The 5,871-nt window shown below is 47.1% G+C and overlaps 1 protein-coding gene across 1 annotated transcript in view; it reads left to right on the forward strand.

Annotated features, from left to right (window-relative positions):
- MYBL2 (MYB proto-oncogene like 2) overlaps positions 1-5,871 on the forward strand; it is a 40,846-nt gene that overhangs the window by 6,159 nt on the left and 28,816 nt on the right. The window lies entirely within an intron of this gene.

Here is a 5,871-nt window from a genome sequence, read left to right on the forward strand (position 1 = left end):
GGCGGGTCAGCACAGGAGGCTGAACTCTGGGCACTCATCCAGGCACTGCGACAGGCTACTATCTATACAGACTCAAGGTATGCCCTCACTACCTTACACATACATGGGGCCATTTATAAAGAGAGAGGATTACTGACGGCAGGGGAAAAGAAATAAAGAACAAAGAAGAAATTCTGCAACTGCCAGAGGCAGTTCGGAAGCCTTCAAAAGTGGCAGTCATTCATTTCAAGGGTCACCAGAGAGGAACCAACCCTGTCAGCAAGGGAAACTGACTAGCAGACCAAGCAGCCCATCAAGTAAGTGCTACAGCGGGACCTAGACCAATCTCCAAGGTTATCCTGGCACCAAAACTGCCTCTGTCCCCAAAATACACTAAAGAAGAACAATGGGCTTCAAGTGAAGGGGGGAACCAGGAGGAAGGAAGGCTGGTGGGAGCTTCCGGGTCAGACACTCTTTGTTCCCGCTGCACTGGCAGTTCAGCTAGTAAAACAAGGCCATGAATTAACTCACCTGGGAAAGACTTCTTTCGAAAACCTGTTAGGCTGCTACTATTTCATATCCAAACTCCCAACCTTATGCGCCCAGATCAGTGCTAGGTGTGTGACTTGTGCATGAAATTATGCTAGACAAAGGCCAAGGCTTAATCCAGGAGTGTAAACAATTGGAACTATGCCTTTCGAAGACCTAGAAGTGGACTTTACTGAAGTCAAGCCACTGATACTTGCTTGTGTTGGTTTACACCTACTCCAGATGGGTTGAAGCCTTTCCTGTGTGCACTGAACGGGCACAAGAAGTAGCCAGGGCCTTGTTGAGGGATATTGTTCCAAGATACAGACTGCCCCTCTCCATAGGATCAGACAAGGAACCTGACTTTGTATCTGAGATAGTCCAGACCTTGTCCAAAGCTCTAGGAATTAAATGGAAGCTCCACACGGCCTATAGACCACAAAGTTCAGGGAAAGTCAAACGTATGATCCGGACCCTAAAAACCACTCTAGCTAAGCTTTGTCAGGAAACCCAGCTACCTTGGATAGATATTCTGTCTCTAGTTCTACTCCGAACGTGATGGACCCCAAGGCCTTCGGGCTACTCCCCTTTCGAAATTCTTTATGGGAGACCTCCCCCACTGGTAGGGAAGATAAAAGGAGACCTTAGGTTAATAGCTGACTTAGTAATGTCATAGCACCTTCAGGGAAAATCCTCCGCAGCGTCACTCAAGAAACTTTAGAGAGAGCCTCTCCCCCTTGAGGAATTGGGTCCACCCCTTTCAGCCAGGGGATGAAGTAAGGGTTAAAGATTGGAAAAAGGAGCCACTCCAGCCGAGCTGGACAGGCCTTCGCACTGTTATATTAGCAACTCCCACTGCTATTAAAGTTGCAAATATCACCCCGTGGATCCACCACACCCGGGTAAAGAGAGCAGCCCCTCTGGAAAGCCGGGAGACTTGGACTACAGAGCCTCTTCCTGACCACCTGCTCCGAGTTTTGATCTGGAGGCAGCAGAAGTCCACTGAGATCGTCATGCCCTGTTGCAGCCACAAACCGGAAGTTGGCTGGTCAACGCACGGCCGAAACTTGAGGAATTTCATCGTGGGACTCCTTATTATTGGACACTGGGGAGGGAAGGAAATTAGGGCAGAGGACTGCGAGTCATATATTCATGTCACTGAAAGAGGTAAGACTACCTTAATTTTCTCTAATTATTATGAATGTCAGGGAACTCAGAAAGGGACCTGTACCTATAACCAGACTCAGTATTCAATATGTGACCCGGGAAGTAATCTTATGTTACAACTCAAATAACTCTCTCACTGAAATAGTTTTCAAAATAATGGTAGCTCTGAGGGACCTCGGGGAGGATGGGCAGACGGACCCATGTTGGCCCAGACTAGAACGAAAGAAGATAACAGTCAGGTAATCCTAAAGTTTGATGATTATGTTGCTATGAGTCAGGGTCAAAGGGAGGAAGGGAGATCCTGTGGATCTCTCAGCTGGGAAGAAAGTTACAGGACAGAAGAAAAGTACATATGTCCCCACAGTTCCTCATGTGGAACAAGTTGTGCCTATTGGTCATGTGTCCTATGAGCTTCTTGGTAGAAAGACACCACCACCAGGAAAGAGGTGTATTTAAGGAAAGGGGTAGCCTTATCAAGCTGCACCACACATATGTGCAGTCCATTAGAGTTAATCGTAACCAACCCCTTGACCCCCCGCTGGAGTTCTGGAGAAGCACTAACACTTGGCATTGATGGGACGGGGTTGAATCCCTATGTTCAAACTCGTATTCATATTAAAGGTCGAGTACTAGCCCATTCAGCCCAAATCTATCAGTTCATAAGTCCTTCTAAAAGGAAGTAACTGAACCCCTAGTCCCATCGTCACAATCAGTCAAAAACTTATTTCTCAGAATGGCTGAAGGAGTAGCTCGCTCCCTGAATGTCACTTCCTGCTATGTATGTGGGGGAACTCTAGTGGGAGATAGATGGCCATGGGAAGCCACAGAATTGGTTCCCAACCAGGCAATGCCAGATATAACGGCCCCACATACCTCAAATGATGGTCAATGGTTTTTAGAACATACTATTATTGGACAATACTGCCTGGCCAGAGGTGGAGAAAATCTCACTCAGTTGGAAACTTAATTTGCTCAGGTCAACGATATTATAATGCCACCTCCAGACGAAGCGTGTCGCTGGGAAACGAGACAAATCCGTTGGCCAGATTCCCAGGGCTAGCTAAAGCCTGGCATAACCCAAGCTGGTCCCGAGACTGGACAGCCCACATGGACTTTACTGGATTTGTGGAAGCACAGCCTATATCCACCTCCCCACTAATGGGGAAGGAAGCTGTGTAATAGGCATGATAAAACCATCCTTTTTCCTCTTATCTCCGAAAACAGGGGTACAACTCGATCACCCGGTCCCACAACCCCTGCAAAGGGTAAAAAGAGAACTCCAAATAGGGGACTGGAAGGATGATGAGTGACCCTCAGAACAAATAATCCAATACTATGGGCCTGCCACTTGGGCAAAAGATGGATCATGGGGATAGCGTACCCCCATTTACAGGTTAAACCGAATTATCTGACTGTAGGCAGTTTTAGAAATCATTACTAACGAGACTGGGAGAGCCCTGACTCTCCTTGCACATCAACAGATCAGATGACAAATGCCATCTACCAGAACAGGTTGGCAGCAGAAGGAGGCGTATGTGGGAAATTCAATCTCACCAACTGTTGTATACAGATAGATGACCAGGGCCAGGCAGTTGAGGACCTTGTCACGCATATGACCAAACTGGCACATGTGCCCATGTAAGTATGGCATGGATGGAGCCCTGATAGCCTCTTTGGAAGTTGGTTCTCTACCTTCCGAGGCTTTAAAACCTTAGTTGGAGTAGTACTCCTCCTCAGTGGCTACCTCTCCTCCTCCTCCTCCTCAGTACCTGCCTCCTTCTGCCTTGCCTATTGCCTCTTGTCTGATCAACCACCTCCCTTATAGAGACTATAGTGGAAAGAAAGACTACAGCAAAGATCTTTACACAATGGAATTACTTGTCCCTTACATTGGGAGATCAAGGGGAAGATCATAAGGTTGATGCCCTATGAAAAATCTAAACAGGCATCAAAAAAAGGGAATGAGAAAATTTCAGAGTTTTCATTAAAAGCTAATCGGCTTTGCTGTTCTGCTTTTGTAAACGTGCTTGCTGCAAGAGCTCACTGCAGAGCTCTTTTGCATCTTGTCCTACTTGCCTTTTGCTCAACAAATGTAACTGTACTATTTGTACCCCTAGTGGCTCCTGCTTTCTGTAACAGTTTGTATCTGTCAGCAACCTGTGAGGACTCCCGGCCTTACCAATGTTACTACTTGTAGTCTCCATAGCAACTCCCACCATCTGTAACGGTTTGAGTGCCAACTGACCAGTTAGCTTGTGTAAAAATTCTGGTATATAAGCAATGTTGCAAGTGAGCCCACTGCCCAGATCTTCAGAGCTTTCGTAGCTCCTCTGAGACCGCACCTCTGGGACCGCACCTCTGGGACCGCACTTAATAAACCTGAGTTCTCCTTTCTCTGCGAGTTACTACTTGGTGAGTTACTACTCGGTGTTTCGTGGGAGGGGTTTGGGATTTTTTCATCATTACCACCACCACAAGAGCAACAATAGTGTGGTATTTACTACGTATCTGAGATTGTTTTGAGTGGTGTACACTTATTTAATCCCACAATCACCCTACAAGGTAGATACCAGTGTAGAGATGAAGAACAGCAACAACAATAATATAGTACTTATCATGTACCAGGGATTGTTTTCAGTGGTTTTACACATTTTAGTTTATTTAATTCTACAATCACCCTACAAAGTAGGTACCAGTGTAGTGATGAAGAGCATAGACTCTAGAATTACACAGTCCAGGTTTGAATCCTTGCTTTGCATTTAGCAGCATTGTGACCTGGGGGATACTTGTGTCTCAGTTTCCCCATCTGCCAAAAGAGGATAATACTAATACTACCTCATAGGGTTGTTAGGATTAAATGAATTAAAGTTTGTAAAGCATACAGAACAGTGGCTGGTACATAGTAAAAGCTATCTAAGTTTTTGATAAATTTTATTTTTACAGATGAGAAAACAGGCACAGAGAAGTTAAATAATTTGCCTAAGATCCCACAATTACTAAGTGATGGAGCTGGGAATCAAACTTCAGGAAGTCTGACTTTGGAGCCTGCACTCTTAAATACTAGCTCCAGCAATGAAGACTGGATGTCCATATGAATTATTTTATGAGGGATGGAGGTCGGGGAAGCCCTGAATTAATTATTGTGGACGTTTCTAGCACTTAAAATGTCAGTCTTCTTTCTGAAGTTTGCATCAGCTGACAAGACTGTCCCCAGATGTCCAAGTTTCTGGAAGAGGGGTCTGAGGCATAAGCAGGGGTTAGGACACTGGGGTTCAGCAAAGTCTCCCCAGGTTCTTGTCTCATATTTCATTTTACCTTGCTCTTAGTACTCCTAGGAAGCTGGATGTGGAAGGTACTTGGTAAATGGTAACTTAAAGTGGAAACTCCTTTCTAAGCTTCTAGGTGTTTAAGCACCTGGTAGACAATTCAAGTTGAATTCTGGGCCTTGGGATACTGTGGTGAATTCAGGGGCCACTTGGATTTCAGCATGCCCATAGTTCAAAGGGGGAAATACATAAATCAATAGATTGTGGGCAGTGGACCCAATGGATGAACAGGAAATAGGTGGGAGGGCGGAGACTTGTTCCTGGCCCAGGTTATGGCCCAAGCAAAGGCAGGGAGGCTAGCAAGTTTTCTTTGGCTGAGGGTGGGGTGGTGATCTGGCAGAATCCTGTAAAAATCTCTCCTGAGGGAGAGGGCAGAGGTTTTAAGTTCTGGAGAGGCTAGATCAGGTTTGCATTTTAGGAGGCTCACTCCAGCTGCCAGGAATTAAGTGGAGAAACCAGAGCCACTGATTTCGATGCTGGAGAGGACGCAGGGAACCGGTTCAAAGGCGCAGCCCTGGTCTAGGTAGGGGGTTAAGGGGCCAGTTTAGGGTGGAGTTTGTAGGCTGAAGGGGCCCCTTGGACTAGCCCTGGGGTCTTTTGCACACTGGTGGTTTCTACGGCCTGACTCTCCTGTGCTTGTGGCTCACTCCCTTTCCTCTGTCTTTGCTGTATGGGTTACTCCTGGGCCTCCCCCGAACCACCTTTAGCCTGAGCCCGGCCTCAGTCCCATGACCGCAGGTTCAGAGCCGCAACTTCTAAGACCTTGCCCAGGCGCGGTCCTGCCAGCCCAGGACTTCGGGGCTTTGGGGCTGGAGACCGCCGGCCCGCCGGCCCCGCCTCCGAGTAGCCCCGCCTCCGCCAGGCCCCGCCC

The sequence above is a fragment of the Pteropus alecto genome, unplaced genomic scaffold (assembly GCF_000325575.1).
Source record: "Pteropus alecto unplaced genomic scaffold, ASM32557v1 scaffold45, whole genome shotgun sequence".
NCBI classification, from domain to species: Eukaryota; Metazoa; Chordata; class Mammalia; order Chiroptera; family Pteropodidae; genus Pteropus; species Pteropus alecto.